Here is a 19063-nt window from a genome sequence, read left to right on the forward strand (position 1 = left end):
AGATCAATGGGATGCTTTAGAGCTTCACTTCAAATTGGCCTAGGATGAAGAAAGGTGCTGTGCTACTGGTCAGTTAGATCTTATGCTGTTATCAAAACCCAATAAATTATATCTTATGTTTTCAAACACTCACTAAAAGCAATCACGCATTGTAATCGTATGTTTCAGGCTGATAATGTTGAACTTCTTAACCTGTTATTAGAACTACATACTTTGCTGCTGAATTGTCCGTCAATTTTGGTTCCCTCAGAGCGATTAAGCAATGCCAAGAGACAAGATTTGACAGGCTTCAATTTTAGGGACAATGTGATGAATACGGAATGCATCAGTTTAGGATTTAATTACAATGAAGTGACAGGTGGTATTGACGACATAGAGTTTGTTGTTGTTGTTGTTGTCTTCAGTCCTGAGACTGGTTTGATCCAGCTCTCCATGCTACTCTATCCTGTGCAAGCTTCTTCATCTCCCAGTACCTACTGCAACCTACATCCTCCTGAATCTGCTTGGTGTATTCATCTCTTGATCTTCCTACACGATTTTTACCATCCACGCTGCCCTTCAATACCAAATGTGTGATCTCTTGATGCCTCAGAACATGTCCTACCAACCGATCCCTCCTTCAAGTCAAGTTATGCCACAAACTCCACTTCTCCCCAATTCTATTCAATACCTCCTCATTAGTCATGTGATCTACCCATCTAATCTTCAGCATTCTTCTGTAGCACCACATTTCGAAAGCTTCTACTCTCTTCTTGTCCAAACTAGTTATCGTCCATGTTTCACTTCCATACATGACTACACTCCATACAAATACTTTCAGAAACGGCTTCCTGACACTTAAATCTATACTCGATGTTAACAAACTTCTCTTCTTCAGAAACGCTTTCCTTACCATTGCCAGTCTACACTTTATATCCTCTCTACTTCGACCATCATCAGTTATTTTGCTCCCCAAATAGCAAAACTCATTTACTACTGTAAGTGTCTCATTTCCTACTCTAATTCCCTCAGCATCACCCGACTTAATTCGACTACAACCCATGATCCTCGTTTTGGTTTAGTTGATGTTCATCTTATACCCTTCTTTCAAGACGCTGTCCATTTCGTTCAACTGCTCTCCAAGTCCTTTGCTGTCTGTGACAGAATTACAATGTCATCGGCGAACCTCAAAGTTTTTATTTCTTCTCCATGGATTTTAATACCTACTCCGAATTTTTCTTTTGTTTCCTTTACTGCTTGCTCAATATACAGATTGAATTACATCGGGGAGAGGCTACAACCCTGTCTTACTCCCTTCCAAACCACTGCTTCCCTTTCGTGCCCCTCGACTCTTATTCCTGCCATCTGGTTTCTGTACAAATTGTAAATAGCCTTTCGCTCCCTGTATTTTACCCTGCCACCTTCAGAATTTGAAAGTGAGTATTTCAGTCAACAATGTCAAAAGCTTTCTCTGAGTCTACAATTGCTAGAAACGTAGGTTTGACTTCCCTTAATCTTTCTTCTAAGGTAAGTCATAAGGTCAGTATTGCCTCACGTGATCCAATATTTCTACGGAATCCAAGCTGATCTTCCCCGAGTTCGACTTCTACCAGTTTTTCCATTCGTCTGTAAAGAATTCGCGTTAGTATTTTGCATCCGTGACTTATTAAACTGATAGTTCGGTAATTTTCACATCTGTCAACACCTGCTTTCTTTGGGATTGGAATTATTATATTCTTCTTGAAATCTGAGGGTATTTCGCCTGTCTTATACATCTTGGTCACCAGATGGTAGAGTTTTGTCATGACTGGCTCTCCCAAGTTCTAATGGAAAGTTGTCTGCTCCGGGGGCCTTGTTTCGACTCAGGTCTTTCAGTGCTCTGTCAAACTCTTCACGCAGTATCGTATCTCCCATTTCATTTTCATCTACATCCTTTTCCATTTCCATAATATTGTCCTCAAGTACATCGCCCTTGTATAGACCTCTATATACTCCTTCCACCTGTCTGCTTTGCCTTCTTTCCTTATAACTTGGTTTTCATCTGAGCTCTTGATATTCATACAAGTGGTTCTCCTTTCTCCAAAGGTCTCTTTAATTTTCCTGTAGGCAGTATCTATCTTACCCCTAGTGAGATAAGCCTCTACATCCTTACATTTGTCGTCTAGCCATCCCTCCTTAGCCAATTTGCTCTCCCTGTCGATCTCATTTTTGAGACGTTTGTATTCCTTTTTGCCTGCTTCATTTACTGCATTTTTATATTTTCTCCTTTCATCAATTAAGTTCAACATTTCTTATGTTACCCATAGATTTCTACTAGCCCTCGTCTTTTTACCTACTTGATCCTCTGCTGGCTTCATTACTTCATCCCTCAGAGCTACCCATTCTTCTTCTACTGTATTTCTTTCCCCCATTCCTTTCAATTGTTCCCTTGCGCTCTCCCTGAAACTCTGTACAACTTCTGGTTTAGTCAGTGTATCCAGGTCCCATCTCCTTAAATTCCCACCTTTTTGCAGTTTCTTCAGTTTTAATCTACAGTTCATAACCAATAGATTGTGGTCAGAGTCCACATCTGCCCCTGGAAATGTCTTACAATTTAAAACCTGGTTCCTAAATCTCTGTCTTACCATTGTATGATCTATCTGATATCTTCTAGTATCTCCAGGATTCTTGCATGTATACCACCTTCTTTTATGATTCTTGTGCCAAGTGTTAGCTATGATTAAGTTATGCCAAATAGAGTTAAGAGCTATAAAAGAGCGGTGTGTATCATTTTTTTGTCAATTATGCCAAGAAATTCAGACGAGAATTCCAAAAAAAATCTAAAGCTCTTGGAAAAAATTGTCTGTTTCACATCTGACTCGGCAACTAGCCAAGTCCGGCCTGATGTGAGGGATATAACGGCCAATTTTGAAGAATTACTTGGAGCTGACAACGTTGACAGCGCTTTGAATCAGTGGCGAGTTCCCCCTGTCCAACAATGGAACAAGGTCAGTTCAACAGCTGAGCCATTTTGGTGTGAAGTGTCGGCCTTTGAAGATGCTACTAGAGAGCGTAAATTCTCATTTGTCAGCAAGTTGGTGGCATGAATTTTGATCCTGCCATTCTCCAATGCTAGTGTGGAGAGAGCATTCACTATAATGAATGTGGTAAAAGACGAATTGAGAAACAGGATGCACACAAGGACAGCAGATCACATAATTAGAGTGCGCTACAGTTTGAAGAATGAAGATCTAATAAATTCGAACTAAGCACTAAAATGCTTACGAAATTTGAGTCAGAGGATTTATGTAATACTCACAATATTGTCGGTGTCATGTCACGTGTGGCATAAAAAAGCTGTCATACTGGTTTTATTGTTGTTTTATTCCAATGTAAATTATGAAAAACAGTGTTTGCATTTGTACAATAACTATAGCAGGCCTTCACATCACATAATTTCATTCATAGTACCATGTAGCATGATACCTTTATGATAATACATCAATGTACTATAATTTTTATGCCAGAGAAAATTTATATTTTGTGTTGGTAGATGTTTAAGACATTAAAATTTTTTAAATCATGCCGCCGTAACTATACTTTTGTCACTCACTAAGTCACAAAATAGCTGTTTTATCTATTTCTAAAGTTTCTGTACTATCTAATGGTAAACCTATAGGACAATGAAAAAAAGATGAAGAAAGCCAATGTTTCCGTTTTGATTTACAACTTAACAATTGTAGTTTATGTAGTATACTTTTTTGACATGTAACGTAATTTTACGGTCCTGGACGTATTCCTCAGCCTTTTCATGCTGCTAATACTGATGATAAACATACCTATTCCTTTTAACTATTATTTAAGATATTTGGGGAAAACTTGCCAAAATAGCATCATGCTGGAGAATTTTTTGTCAACTATGGGGAAATTTCGGAAACTCAATTTGGAAACACTGCTTCAGTCTAATATTTCTACTTATCCTTCACTGTACAAAGAGCCACTCCGTCCATACCAGCAGAAAATTTTTAAAAACAATCTGACAGCCCAAGCGTTTTCCAAAACTGGTTGGTTTACATGGGAGAGAAAATCGATTGTGGAATTGGAAAACCGGCAACCAGAGACGGATTTCCAGAATCGATTTTGGAGTTTTTACATGACCACCCAGAAGCGGTATTGGAAAATCGGTTTACGATATCTGGTTTTGGGATCCCCATGTAAACAGGGTGGCAGGGGATATTCAATGTACACAGAAAAGGGCACCACGAAATCAGGTTTCTTTGACCTGTGAGAGAGTGTCACACAGATACTGGGGGAACTGAACTGGTAAACTCTTGAAGATAGTCGTAAACTACCCCGAGAAAGTCTATTAACAGAGCTTCAAGAACCGGCTTTAAATGATGACACAGTCTCCTAAGCATCGCTCACATAGGGATCGAGAGGATAAGATTAGAATAACTACTGCATGCTGCATCTGGTGAGCAAGATGTATGAGACAGGCTAAATACCCTCGGACTTCAAGAAGAATTTAATAATTCCAATCCCAAAGAAAGCAGGTGTTGACAGATGTGAAAATTACCGAACTATCAGTTTAATAAGTCACGGATGCAAAATACTAACTCGAATTCTTTACAGACGAATGGAAAAACTAGTAGAAGCCGACCTCGGGGAAGATCAGTTTGGATTCCATAGAAATATTGGAACACGTGAGGCAATACTGACCTTACGAGCCGGCCGTTGGTGGCCGAGCGGTTCTAGGCGCTTCGGCCTGGAACCGCGAGACCGCTACGGTCGCAGGTTCGAATCCTGCCTCGGGCATGGATGTGTGTGATTTCCTTAGGTTAGTTAGGTTTAAGTAGTTCTAAGTTCTAGGGGACTGATGACCTGAGATGTTAAGTCCCATAATGCTCAGAGCCATTTGAACCATTTGACCTTACGACTTATCTTAGAAGATAGATTAAGGAAAGGCAAACCTACGTTTATAGCATTTGTAGACTTACAGAAAGCTTTCAACAATGTTGATTGGAATACTCTCTTTCAAATGCTGAAGGTGGCAGGGGTAAAATATACGGAGCGAAAGGCTATTTACAATTTGTACAGAAACCAGATGGCAGTTATAAGAGTCGAGGGACATGAAAGGGAAGCAGTGGTTTGGAAGGGAGTGAGACAGGGTTGTAGCCTCTCCCCGATGTAATTCAATCTGTATATTGAGCAAGCAGTAAAGGAAACAAACGAAAAATTCGGAGTAGGTATTAAAATCCATGGAGATGAAATAAAAACTTTGAGGTTCGCCGATGACATTGTAATTGTGTCAGAGACAGCAAAGGACTTGGAGAGCAGTTGAACGGAATGGACAGTGTCTTGAAAGGAGGGTATAAGATGAACATCAACAAAACCAAAAGGAGGATAATGGGATGTAGTCGAATTAAGTCGGGTGATGCTGAGGGAATTAGATTAGGAAATGAGACACTTAAAGTAGTAAATGAGTTTTGCTATTTGGGGAGCAAAATAACTGATAACGGTCGAAGTAGAGAGAATATACAATGTAGACTGGCAATGGTAAAGAAAGCGTTTCTGAAGAAGAGAAATTTGTTAACATCGAGTATAGATTTAAGTGTCAAGAAGTCGTTTCTGAAAGTATTTGTATGGAGTGTAGTCATGTATGGAAGTGAAACTGGACGATAAATTGTTTAGACAAGAAGAGAATAGAAGCTTTCGAAATGTGGTGCTACAGAAAAATGCTGAAGATTAGATGGGTAGATCACATAACTAACGAGGAGGTATTGAATAGGATTGGGGAGAAGAAAAGTTTGTGGTACAACTTGACTAGAAGAAGGGATCGGTTGGTAGGACATGTTCTGGGGCATCAAGGGATCACCAATTTAGTATTGCAGGGCAACGTGGAGGGTAAAAATCGTAGAGGGAGACCAAGAGATGAATACACCAAGCAGATACAGAATGATGTAGGTTGCAGTAGCTACTGGGAGATGAAGTATCTTGCACAGGATAGAGTAGCATGGAGAGCTGCATCAAACCCGTCTCAGGACTGAAGACCACAACAACAACACAACTGCATGCTCAAAGGTATTCAAACAATCATTCTTCCTGTGCTCCATACATGAATGGAATGAGGAGAAACTGTAATAACTCCTAGAACGAGACGTACCCAATGCCATGCACCTCACGGTGGTTCGCTGAGTATAAGATAGATGTAAATGTAGATGGAGAAAGCAGAAAATATGCGCTTTAATAGAACTAACGTAGAAATTTTATGCCTGTCCATTCAGTAAACAATGTGATTTGCGACCCAGATAGAGCCGACAACTGCTGCTGGAGCGCTCTCCGATCGCGTATGGCACGTTGAGGCACACTTACCATTTGCACAAGTCGCATCGTGTCTAATCATTCAGCAGCACGTTGGACCTGGCACGCTCAGCGTTGACGTTAGAAGGTACGCCGACGGTTTAACGCGTCATTTCGCCAAATAATGGCAAGAATAGCCCGTGAGGTGCGATGTTGATGCAGACTTTTCGGGATGTGACCTCTTGTAAGTTTATCTGCGATGCCAAAATTTCCTTTGCCTTTCTTTTACATAGCTTTTATGAAAATATTAATAAATACAACATTTTGAACATTATTTCGGTTTATTTGCGTTGTAAGTAACATAAAAATTTAGAATGATAAAAAAAAGTTTTCGCATAGGTACGGCTCACGACTCTGGGATTACCGTTGTATTCTTTTTCCGCAGTGCCGAAGGCTGCCCTGCGAACTGCCCTAACTTACATGGCTCACATCTCGCGCGACCCGCACGAAAATTGCTATTTTTTTCTAAACGATTGGCCATCTGGACCTCTTGATCTGCCACTTTTATTTCTGGCCATGCCCTGCGTATACATTGCCGTAAACGTAGACGAAATAGGTGATTAAGTGTAGGCGCGGCCCTTACGTGAATTTCGGAATTTTTACGTTATTTTTGTAGGAAACAGAGACTATAAATTTCATACTGACGCTTTTCTTGTAGGAGACAGATATTTTGAAGTTCATACTTGTTATGAGTTAAATATTCTGCATAAAAACGCCGTTTTCAGAAGCCTGTATCTAGGAATCTCAATGCAATACGCAACTCTGAAAAGATATCTTGGTAATCAACGAAACAGAAAGTATTGCTGAGAGTTCAATAGTTTTTTAGATATTTCGCCATAATTTTGAAGCTGTTTACGAACGCGAAAATTTCATCTATATTGCCGTAGCTTAGCCTATAATTAAAATTAGGAACGAGATTTTTGACACACGGAGAGACCCTACAGAGATCTATATCACACGTTAATTTGAGATTTTTTAGAAGATTTTTGTCGGAGAAAGAGGCCTTAAAGCGATTTTCTATCGCCATGGGAAGAGAGGTGCTCTGGCGGCAGCATGCAGATTTTCAGCTCCGTAATTGGCACTGCAAGCCGCAGGCAGTGCCAGCTACGAGTAATTTATGTAAGACTATAACTGCACGTGTAAATCTAGCGTGGAGGTCGATCCACAATAGATGTCAACGGATCGGAATGAACGGCAGACGATGTCCCTGTCAAATGATGTCTTCACACTAACCGGAAATATCACCTCAACATCATTTCGCTTACAAGGGACCGTATGCAATTCCTCTCACCGATTTGATTCATACTGACGGGATGCATAGGGTACGACTAGGATTTCAATATGTGTGAACAGGAAGACGCAACTCACAGCCATTTCAGAGAAAATTGAATCTGAAAAGTTACGATGTGTTTATATACTTTGTGTGGTCCGTAGCTGAATGAATAAGCCTTTAGTTTCATGATCCGAAAGACTGTGAATCGAAACTCAATGCTGGTAATATTTTTTCATTCGCGCGTGATTGTAACCACGGATTTATAATGGCTGTACAAATGATAAATATTTCATGATTGATTTATTACACTCCTGGAAATTGAAATAAGAACACCGTGAATTCATTGTCCCAGGAAGGGGAAACTTTATTGACACATTCCTGGGGTCAGATACATCACATGATCACACTGACAGAACCACAGGCACATAGACACAGGCAACAGAGCATGCACAATGTCGGCACTAGCACAGTGTATATCCACCTTTCGCAGCAATGCAGGCTGCTATTCTCCCATGGAGACGATCGTAGAGATGCTGGATGTAGTCCTGTGGAACGGCTCGCCATGCCATTTCCACCTGGCGCCTCAGTTGGACCAGCGTTCGTGCTGGACGTGCAGACCGCGTGAGACGACGCTTCATCCAGTCCCAAACATGCTCAATGGGGGACAGATCCGGAGATCTTGCTGGCCAGGGTAGTTGACTTACACCTTCTAGAGCACGTTGGGTGGCACGGGATACATGCGGACGTGCATTGTCCTGTTGGAACAGCAAGTTCCCTTGCCGGTCTAGGAATGGTAGAACGATGGGTTCGATGACGGTTTGGATGTACCGTGCACTATTCAGTGTCCCCTCGACGATCACCAGTGGTGTACGGCCAGTGTAGGAGATCGCTCCCCACACCATGATGCCGGGTGTTGGCCCTGTGTGCCTCGGTCGTATGCAGTCCTGATTATGGCCTTCACCTGCACGGCGCCAAACACGCATACGACCATCATTGGCACCAAGGCAGAAGCGACTCTCATCGCTGAAGACGACACGTCTCCATTCGTCCCTCCATTCACGCCTGTCGCGACACCACTGGAAGCGGGCTGCACGATGTTGGGGCGTGAGCGGAAGACGGCCTAACGGTGTGCGGGACCGTAGCCCAGCTTCATGGAGACGGTTGCGAATGGTCCTCGCCGATACCCCAGGAGCAACAGTGTCCCTAATTTGCTGGGAAGTGGCGGTGCGGTCCCCTACGGCACTGCGTAGGACCCTACGGTCTTGGCGTGCATCCGTGCGTCGCTGCGGTCCGGTCCCAGGTCGACGGGCACGAGCACCTTCCGCCGACCACTGGCGACAACATCGATGTACTGTGGAGACCTCACGCCCCACGTGTTGAGCAATTCGGCGGTACGTCCACCCGGCCTCCCGCATGCCCACTATACGCCCTCGCTCAAAGTCCGTCAACTGCACATACGGTTCACGTCCACGCTGTCGCGGCATGCTACCAGTGTTAAAGACTGCGATGGAGCTCCGTATGCCACGGCAAACTGGCTGACACTGACGGCGGCGGTGCACAAATGCTGCGCAGCTAGCGCCATTCGACGGCCAACACCGCGGTTCCTGGTGTGTCCGCTGTGCCGTGCGTGTGATCATTGCTTGTACAGCCCTCTCGCAGTGTCCGGAGCAAGTATGGTGGGTCTGACACACCGATGTCAATGTGTTCTTTTTTCCATTTCCAGGAGTGTTGTTTCGTAATCTGTAACCTTAAAAAAAGAAGAAAAAAACTCTTCGGTAGGACATTGGAAGTAAAAAAAAGGATACATGAGAACTCTCATGCAAATCAGTACAGCCATTTTCTTTATATTATTGTATCTACATATGTGGCAAGTATAATGTGTAACCCATAGAACACTGCATGTATGAGGATGCTGCCGACTGTAGAAACATGGAAAACAGAAACATATGAGGTTTCGGGATTGCAGGCTAATAATGTTGACCTCTTGCCACAATATTTCGGCTGGCAACCGTCCAGCCGTCTTCAGGTGAGTGTCCGCCTCTGGAGTCTGCTAGTTTTTTCTTCTTCCTTTATTGTTATTTCATACCCCTGCCACATGGGTGCAGGAGTGGGCTGTCAGCGGCACAATTCACTGCTCTTCAGCCAAGAGACTACATAAAACAACACAGGAGAACGGTACATACATAAAATATGGGTATAAAAGATGAAGTTTACACTTGAGAAGGGGAAACAGTGGGAGTTAAAATGTACAAAAAGGGGTACTTTCACGAGGCAAGTTTGAATAAAATCCACGCATAATTCAAAGGACACTCGATGAAGACGTAGCACATAAATGCTGGCAGTGCGAAGAGCACAATTAAAAACGGCGTTCACAGTAGTGAGAGCCACACGAGACGACGACGCCGAACACACACCGCACTGATGTTACATATAGGGCAGGCACCAAAACACGACAGTGTAACTGGATTATAATTGGATGGTCCTGCCAAAGGAGAGGAGGTGAGAGAGGAGGGAGAGAGGAAAGATAGAAGGGGTGGTCAGCAGAGGAGGGGTGGCAGCAAGGTGCAGAAGGGGGGGGGGGAGTCGGTAGCACGCCAAAGGGCAGGAGAAAGGAGAGTGTGGGGGGGGAGCCTAGGTGGGGGCGCAATGACTGGGAAGGAGAAGCGAGAAGGACAGGGTGGTAGGAGGGAGGGGAGGGGAAGGAGAGGGAGCCCAAAGGAGGAGGGAAGGGGAAGAGGAGGGTCAGAATTGGAAGGAAGGGTAAATATCAGGTCAAAGCACATCATCCATGATGGGGAGACATTGAAAGGTCCTATGGGAGAGGAGGGGGAGGGTGTGGAAATGGAGAGAGAGTGGAACACATCGGTAAAGGCACAGAAGCAGGTGGGGAGTGGAAAGGAAAGGAGACACCAGGGGATGAGGCAGATCAAGGCTGCAGATGGTGTAGAGGATACAGATATGTTCAAGGAAAAGGAGGAGATGTGGGAAGGGGATGAGGTCATAAAGGATCCTCGTAGGCAGACTGATATGGAAAGCGAGGTGGAGTACTTGGCGTTCAAGGATTTGGAGGGCTTTATAGAATTTAGCCGGGGCCGAGACCCAGGCAACACTGGCATAATTAAAGGATGGAACGGATCAAGGATTTTTAGGTATGAAGGATGGTGGAAGGATGCAATCCCCATGTGCAGCCAGACAGGAGTTTCAGCAGGCGGAGTCTACTGTGGTCACTGCGTTGGATGGGTAAGGAAATGGGGAGTCCAAGTGAGGTGAGGTCAAGGTATTTCAGGGTGGGGAGTTGTATAGGGCCGTCATTGATGGTGAAATCATACAGCCAGAAGGAGGGTGTGGTATGTCCTATAATTATTGGTTGGGTTTTGGAACAATTGATTCGAAGGAGCCACTAATTGCGCCAAGCAGTAAACTAGTTTAGTTGGAGAGTCTGCTAGTTCACGGTGTCGGCTTTACTGCAAAAATTGGCGCAGAAACGCATGCACATATGGTTACCCAAGCCTTGTCCAGCTGGAAGTTGCCGTCCCGATTAACAAGATTTTGTACTAGACGAATTTCCACAGATTCTTTAATTGCTGGATCCCAAAAGGATTTAGCCAGGGCGAAGATTTATGTGGCAGAATAATCCATAGAGTGCCGTGTGTTAATACAGTGCTCAGCTATGGGCAACTTACTGGACTGCGAAAGAAGAGTGTGGCGCTCATATTCAACGCATCTGTTATGTACTGGCCGTATCGTCTGACCTATGTAAGCTTTGCCACACTGGCAAGGAATTTTGTAAATTCTGGCCTTCTGCAGACCCAGATCGTCCTTCACCGAACCGAGAAGTGCGCTAATCTTCACCGGTGGCCGGAAGATTAACTTGATGTTTTCTTAAGGTCGTGCCGACTTTAGACGAAAGGCTGTCGACGTATGGTAGGAACGCCCTGGACTTGAACAGCTACGTATCTTCTTTATTTGTAGGTGGTCACGTTTCTTCCTCCTTAGCGCTGTACTAATCTGATTCCGACACTGAACTAGCAGACTCCACTGTCGGACACACCTGAAATTGTCTGAACGGTTGCCAGCCGAAATATTGTGGCAAGAAGTCAACATTATCTGCCTGCAATCCCGAAACCTCGTAGAACATTCAGTACGCCGGGAAAACCAAGAATCACGTGGAAAACAGTATTTATTGCAACATGCAGCACTTGTAATGAACGCCGAATGTTCGCATGTGCGTGGTTTTTCAATGTGTCTGTTGCAAATCAAACGTGGTTTACATTAAAAAACGGTTCTCAGTTATCGCACAGTTTCTCAGCGTCCCACGCACACCAAAGCAAACCTCCGAGTATTGGTGCAGACAAGTATAGTTGCCATCCATGACTGATTGAATTTTTATGCAATCTTCCCTAGAGGCTTCTCTCTATTTTGTTCTTTGATGTATGTGCTATTTCGCAGTCGTTCTATAACGTTCTTCACCTAACTGTAAAAATAAACGTCGCAAGGTAGCACCAGCGGAGTACATTTTGGAGGGATTACTTTTAATAGTCTGCATTGGCAGACTCTCACCATGTTGCGAAGTTTCGTCCTACAAACCCGCGTTCGTTTGCCCTCTCCATGAATTGAGGAGCAAAAGAAAAATGTTGTCTCACAAGATGTTGGTTTCAAAATTCTTGTACAGTGCTGCTGTAAATGTGTCGAACCGTGAAGATGTTATCATAACGGTTTTTTTTTTGTATTTTCGTATGTACTCATCAGTTGAACTTTCCCCCTTGATCCAAACGAGCCATTGATCTTTTCCCAACAAATGAAGTTTTCAGGGTAATGTGACAGTATGTTGTGCAGTGTATGGACGTTTCATCTTGTTAGAATTACGTGGGAAATAAAAAAAAAGTATCGGCAGTGAGATTCAATCCAGAGACCTGCTGATTATGTAACTAACTGCTTATTAATAATAATGAGCCTACAAAGCTAAACTTTTCAAATTCGATTTTCTCGAAAACGATTGAGAGCTGCGCCTTCCTGGTTACATACGCTGAGGTCCTAGTCGTACACTACACACCCTGTCTGGGTAATCAAATCGGCGAGGTACCCTTGTTAGCCCAGTCCCCAACGGCGAAGGTTACGCTATGATGCACCACCCTTGCTATAGAGAGTGAGAAACAGGCTTACAGTTAAGGAGGTGCTAATGATGAAGTTTATTAATTGTCAAAGAAAACTTCATAAATGATGATTTAGGTATGAAGTTTGTACTGTAAACTGCTGAGAAGTGGAACAACAGGAAAGTGTACCCGTAGTTCACACATTTCAAAGCACCGACATTTATTTGCTAGCGAGAATACATACGTATAAATTCATCAATGTTTTTTAAGATGATGCATAGAGCCTGTTTACCTTATTACTTTTGCTTTTTATTTCTAAGTACCAAACAACATAAAAACAACTGCATTTTTCTACTTTAAACAATTGACTTTTTCACTGTGAAAACAGGTTATTTAACGTTCCTTTGTTAATGTGGCATTATTTTACACAGGTGGTAACGTGAGGTCCAGTGGATCCCCATGATCTGTTAATGTTGCAACATATGTATAATATTAATAACTGGGTTATTTAATACAAATTAATGTAGAGGCAACCATATAAATTATGAAATCGAATCAATTAATGCTTATTTGAAGAAATAATGCATTTTATTACATTAGATAAAAGATAATACCTACAGTTATGTTAATATAAACTGAATAGTCAGTGATTCAGCGGTCTTCTTCCGGTGACTCATCACATTTCTTTATTTGATATTGCACCAAGCCGAATCCAATTTCCCAAAGAAAATACTTCCTTGCCATTTTAAGCATGAGTATGCTAATTTCACCTACTTTTTCGGCACTATCTTGTAACGAAAATGTTAATGTGAGGGTCTAGGAACTCCCCAGCCACTAAATAACTGTCAAACGCTAATGACCAGCACAAGAATAAAAAGCTGGTGACCGGAAATAGACAGATGTGAGAGAGGACTACTTTGTTCATAGAAATTTAGCTAAACGAAATGTGCTGGGTATCTGTCGGACCCCAGGTTGATAATTAAGGGTTAATGACAGCTGATTCATCATTTTATGTTCTTATTTATACGCTGTGTAGGCACTTTCTCCGCTCAGGTCTTAACCCTTTGCGCGACACGTAGGCCTTTAGGGCTCATGCAGGTAGTTAAATTGGTTGTGTTGTCAATATAGAAGGTTGTGAGACTCCCCGAGTTACGAGACTCCCGGAGCGCAGATGTAAATACGTTGCAGTTAGTTGGTTCAAATGGCTCTGGGCACTATGGGACTTAACATCAATGGTCATCAGTCCCCTAGAACTTAGAACTACTTAAACCTAACTAACCTAAGGACATCACACACATCCATGCCCGAGGCAGGATTCGAACCTGCGACCGTGCAGTTAGTTGTTGAGTGACGGATGTAGTAGTTGCGGCATCAGCTGTTTCAAGATAGATAAAACTTCCTTTTTCTATAATGCTGCGGACCATTTCCGCCCACGAGTCATGCAAATTGTCAAATTAAATAGCTTAAATCTTTTTTTTCGCCTCTCGTCTCTCCAAGTCGTCATGAACATATGCACTGTGTCACGAAAACACAGCAAAAGAAGAAAATGAAGATTAATAAAATGCAACGGCACGAAATCCAGTACTGTAATATGAGTCAATTTACTTCCATGTTAGTAGACGGCGACATCGTCCCCTCCCCTCGCCGTCACTCTCCATCGCCACTACCAACGTCAACATCTAAACTTTCTTCCAGAGAAAACTTGATTATTACGTTCCGTTCTGTTTCTTTGCCGGCTTGTGTGAATGCTGCCATTTGAAATGCAATTTCGAATGTGTTGACGCTCCGCTCTGTTTTGTCAAGTACACATCGACTTTAAGCGAGCAAGCTTGACCTTTATGTCCGGAGTACCGGGTGGGGGAATCTCAAGTGGTGACTTCCTTGGGTGTTATCTTGTTGCCGCGCGCCGGTCTTGGCAGCAGTTGCCTCGTGTGACGACCCAGAGTCGCTAGAGGTCGGTGAGTTTGCATGTTTGCGCGTGTAAACGCTATGGTCATGCTGCTTAACTGCAGATCCAACATACCGTTTCACTATGTAAATTTATGTAACGCTTGCGACGTTTTCCGTTAGCTTCGAACATAGAGTTAACGTTATTAATTTAAATGATACATTTATAGTTTCGATCGCTGTTAAGATCGTCTGCGCAGGGAGCGATTCAGACACACCTAGTTGCCAACATAAGTTGATAGGGGAAACGCTTCCTGTCTTGTTAGATAGGACGCCGCAGACGGCCACGTGACTTGCCAATCAATCGCTTGCAATGCGTTGATAACCAGTTTCCAGCGACTCGGCGCCCGCGTTGTCAAGCGATCTGAGTTGCGTCGTATCCGGATACAGCTCAGCTCTTACTGGGTTAATTTGAAGATGAAAGAATAGCTTGTGAACAATAGCTTTACACGCGAAGTCTAAAAACATATGGTGATTTCCCTAAATCACTCCAGGCAAATGCTGGGATGGTTCCTCTGAAAGGTCACGGCCGACTTCCTTCCCCATCCTTCCCTAATCCGATGAGACCGATGACCACGCTGTCTGGTCTCCTTCCCCAACCCAACCAACCGATCTAAAAACATATCATGTTATACGACTACAAGCTCCCAGGCTACTGCAGCGCCCGCATCTCGTGGTCGTGCGGTAGCGTTCTCACTTCCCACGCCCGGGTTCCCGGGTTCGATTCCCGGCGGGGTCAGGGATTTTCTCTGCCTCGTGATGGCTGGGTGTTGTGTGCTGTCCTTAGGTTAGTTAGGTTTAAGTAGTTCTAAGTTCTAGGGGACTGATGACCATAGATGTTCAGTCCCATAGTGCTCAGAGCCATTTGAGCTACTGCAGCAGACATTTGGCAGAAAAACTGAGGTGTGTAGAGGCAAAAGAATTTCATATGGCATGTGTAGTATTCTCTATACATAGTCCTCTGGTTTGATGCGGCCCGTCGCAAATTCCTCTCCTGTGATAACCTCTTCATCTCAGAGTATCAGTTGCAATCCACGTCCTCATTTATTACCTACGAGGCGTGTTTTTTTAAATAAGTACAGTTTTGAAATTAAAAAAAGACGTGCTAAGACATCTCAATAATTTTAGTTTTATATGAAAGCCTGTACCTTAATCTACTTTTCTACATAATTTCCGTCAATATTGAAGCACTTGTCATAACTTTGTACCAGTTTTTGAATACCCTCCTCATAGAAGTCTGCCGCCTGACTTATTAACCACTACATCACCACTGTTTTGACTTCGTCATCGTCTTGAAGACGCTGAGCGCCCAGGTGTTTCTTCAAGTGCAGGAACAGCTGGTAGTCATTGGGCGCAAGATCGGGGGTGTACGGAGGATGATCCAGAGTTTCCCATCGAAAAGATGTGATGAGATCTTTGCTCTGATTCGCCACATGCGGACGGGCATTGTCTTGCAGCAAAACGATGCCCTCGCTCAACTTCCATGGACTGTTGCTTTGATTCTGGTGTAATGTAGGCCACCCATGTTTCATCGCCCTTAACAATTTGGCTTAAGAAATCATCACCGTCGTTATGGTACAGCTCAAGGAAAGTCAATGCACTGTCTAAACGTTTGGTTTTGTGCACATCCGTCAACATTTTCGGTACCCAACATGTGCACAATTTTCGGTAATTTAAGTGCTCGGTCACAATGCCATACAAAACACTACGAGAAACATTAGGAAAGTTATCCCGTAAGGAGTAAATCGTAAAGCGTCTGTTTTTTCTCATCTTATTGTCCACTTCCTGCACCAAACTTTCATTAACGACTGAAGGACACAACTCCGTTGTTCATCACGCACATTTGTGCGACCATCTTTAAATGCTCTCACTCACTTTCTTACCATTCCATCACTCATAATGTTTTCTCTGTAAAATGCACAGATCTCACAATGAATATCGTATGCTTTTAGGCCTTTAGCACTAAGAAATCTTATAACAGCCCGTACTTCACAGTCGGCGGGACTCACGATTATCGGAGGCATCTTAAACACTCAGTACACAACGTAAACAAGGAAAGATCAGACTGTAATGGTGTCAGTGCGTAGATTAAGGTACAGGCTTTCATGTAAAAATAAAATTATTGAGATATCGTAGCACGTTTTTTTTTAATTTCAAAACGGTACTTACTTAAAAAAACAAGACTGTTAGATGATTCCGATCTCTACCTTCCTCTACAGTTTTTGCTCTCTACAGCTTCCTGTATTACCATGGAAGTTAATCCCTGATGTTTACACAGATATCCTATCATCCTTTGCGTTATTCTTGTCAGTGTTTTCCATACGTACCTTCTCCTCGTCGTTTCTGCTTAACTTATCAGTCCCCCTAATTTTCAACATTCGTGTGTAGTGCCACACCTCAAAAGCTTCGATTCTCTTTTGTTCCGCTTGTCATCCACTCAGTCCGTGTTTCACTGCTATACAATGCTGTGCTCCAAACGTACATTCTCAGAAACTTCTTCCTCAAATTAAGGCCTATGTTTGGATATTAATAGTCTTGTCTTGGCCAGGAAAGGTACTGTCCGTATATTGTTTGAAGTAATATTAACTGCACGTCATTGGAAGAAAATGTTCAAAAAATTGTAAACAAATTTAGTGCAACTAACTGCGTTTGTCGTTCTGTAAAATTACATTGTCATGTGGAACCGAAGAGTGAACAGCCAAAAATCTCTGGCACATGTAAACACAATTGTGTTCACATGCACATCATTTAACGAGCACAAACCACTATCGCATTTCCGTGTACCGGTATATAAATCTCAAGGTACTTAAGTTTTTAAAATAAAAGTAAAGCTGTGTTATGGCGAAAGAAATCAACTACGCCCAAATTAGTGGAGCACTCTTTATTCGTTCTATAAAAAGCTACAAATTTTGAATCTGTCTGTTACAGCTCTGTGCCTGCTACAGAAATCCTGCAGTTTACATTTCTTTCCATGTACGGACGAATCAAGAATTTTCTTCTTTTTCGTAATAGAGAACTCCCCTCTGAGCTTGAATCTGCGGTCGACATGCCGAGTGTAAGCAAAAGATGCTAGGGTGCGACAAACAACACTCCCTCTCCTCCATGCTCACACACGGCAGCTGCCGTTTCTTATTTCCGAGTTTCCCCGAATGCGGAATTGCGTTGCCTATGTACATCGCCTGCCCGTTCGGTTCGTTTTCAGTCGCTATGTGTGCGGACGGCGTAAACGATTCTTGCAGTAGCGGTTAAGTTTCGTTAGCAAGAATGTCAAAAGTGCCTACTTGTTCAACAATGTTTGAGTAACACTATTTACTCTCAAACGACTTTTCTTGGATGCTTCCACCAGACTTACTGCTGCCGGGCTTCTTTACTCGTAAAAGCAAAATTCCCGCTGTAGACATGTGGTTTCCTATTAATACGTCATTATTCATTTGTTATTATTCAATGCATATGCTATCCCCAATGTTATTCAATCTGTATTTGAGCAAACAGTAAAGGAAACAAAAGAAAAATTCGGAGTAGGAATTAAAATCCATGGAGAAGAAATTAAAACTTTGAGGTTCGTCGATGACATTGTAATTCTGTCAGAAACAGCAAAGGACTTGGAAGAGCAGTTGAACGGAATGGACAGTGTCTTGAAAGGAGGGTATAAGATGAACATCAACAAAAGCAAAACAAGGATAATGGAATGTAGTCGAAATAAGTCGGGTGATGCTGAGGGAATTAGATTAGGTTCAAAATGGTTCAAATGGCTCTGAGCACTATGGGACTTAACAACTATGGTCATCAGTCCCCTAGAACTTAGAACTACTTAAACCTAACTAACCTAAGGACATCACACAACACCCAGTCATCACAAGGCAATTAGATTAGGAAATGAGACACTTAAAGTAGTAAAGGAGTTTTGCTATTTGGGGAGCAAAATAACTGATGATGGTCGCAGTAGAGAGGATATAAAATGTAGACTGGCAATGGCAAGGAAAGCGTTTCTGAAGAAGAGAAATTTGTTAACATCGAGTATAGATTTAAGTGTCAGGAAGTCGTTTCTGAAAGTATTTGTATGGAGTGTAGCCATGTATGGAAGTGAAACGTGGACGATAAATAGTTTAGACAAAAAGATAATAGAAGTTTTCGAAATGTGGTGCTACAGAAGAATGCTGAAGGTTAGATGGGTAGATCACATAACTAATGAGGAGATATTGAATAGAATTGGGGAGAAGAGGAGTTTGTGGCACAACTTGACTAGAAGATGGGGTCGGTTGGTAGAACATATTCTGAGGCATCGAGGGATCACCAATTTAGTATTGCAGGGCAGTGCGGAGGGTGAAAATCGTAGAGGGAGACTAAGGGATGAATACACTAAACAGATTCAGTAGGATGTAGGTTGCAGTAGGTACTGGGAGACGAAGCTTTTGGAGGGTAGAGAAGCATG

General features: G+C 42.8%; 1 protein-coding gene across 9 annotated transcripts in view; it reads left to right on the forward strand.

Annotated features, from left to right (window-relative positions):
* Positions 1-19063, forward strand: part of LOC124596098 (probable low-specificity L-threonine aldolase 2) — a 269257-nt gene that overhangs the window by 18937 nt on the left and 231257 nt on the right. For 3 of the 9 annotated variants that reach the window (XM_047135095.1, XM_047135099.1, XM_047135105.1), the window contains exon 1: positions 14593-14642. The exons of 2 other annotated variants lie outside the window; for them this stretch is intronic. The gene's annotated coding sequence lies outside the window, so the exon portion shown is untranslated. Of the gene's footprint in view, positions 1-14576; positions 14643-19063 lie in introns of those variants that run through there. 4 more of the 9 variants (XM_047135096.1, XM_047135100.1, XM_047135103.1 and 1 more) reach the window with 3 other exon arrangements.

The sequence above is a fragment of the Schistocerca americana genome, chromosome 2 (genome assembly GCF_021461395.2).
Source record: "Schistocerca americana isolate TAMUIC-IGC-003095 chromosome 2, iqSchAmer2.1, whole genome shotgun sequence".
In the NCBI taxonomy this organism is placed as follows: domain Eukaryota; kingdom Metazoa; phylum Arthropoda; class Insecta; order Orthoptera; family Acrididae; genus Schistocerca; species Schistocerca americana.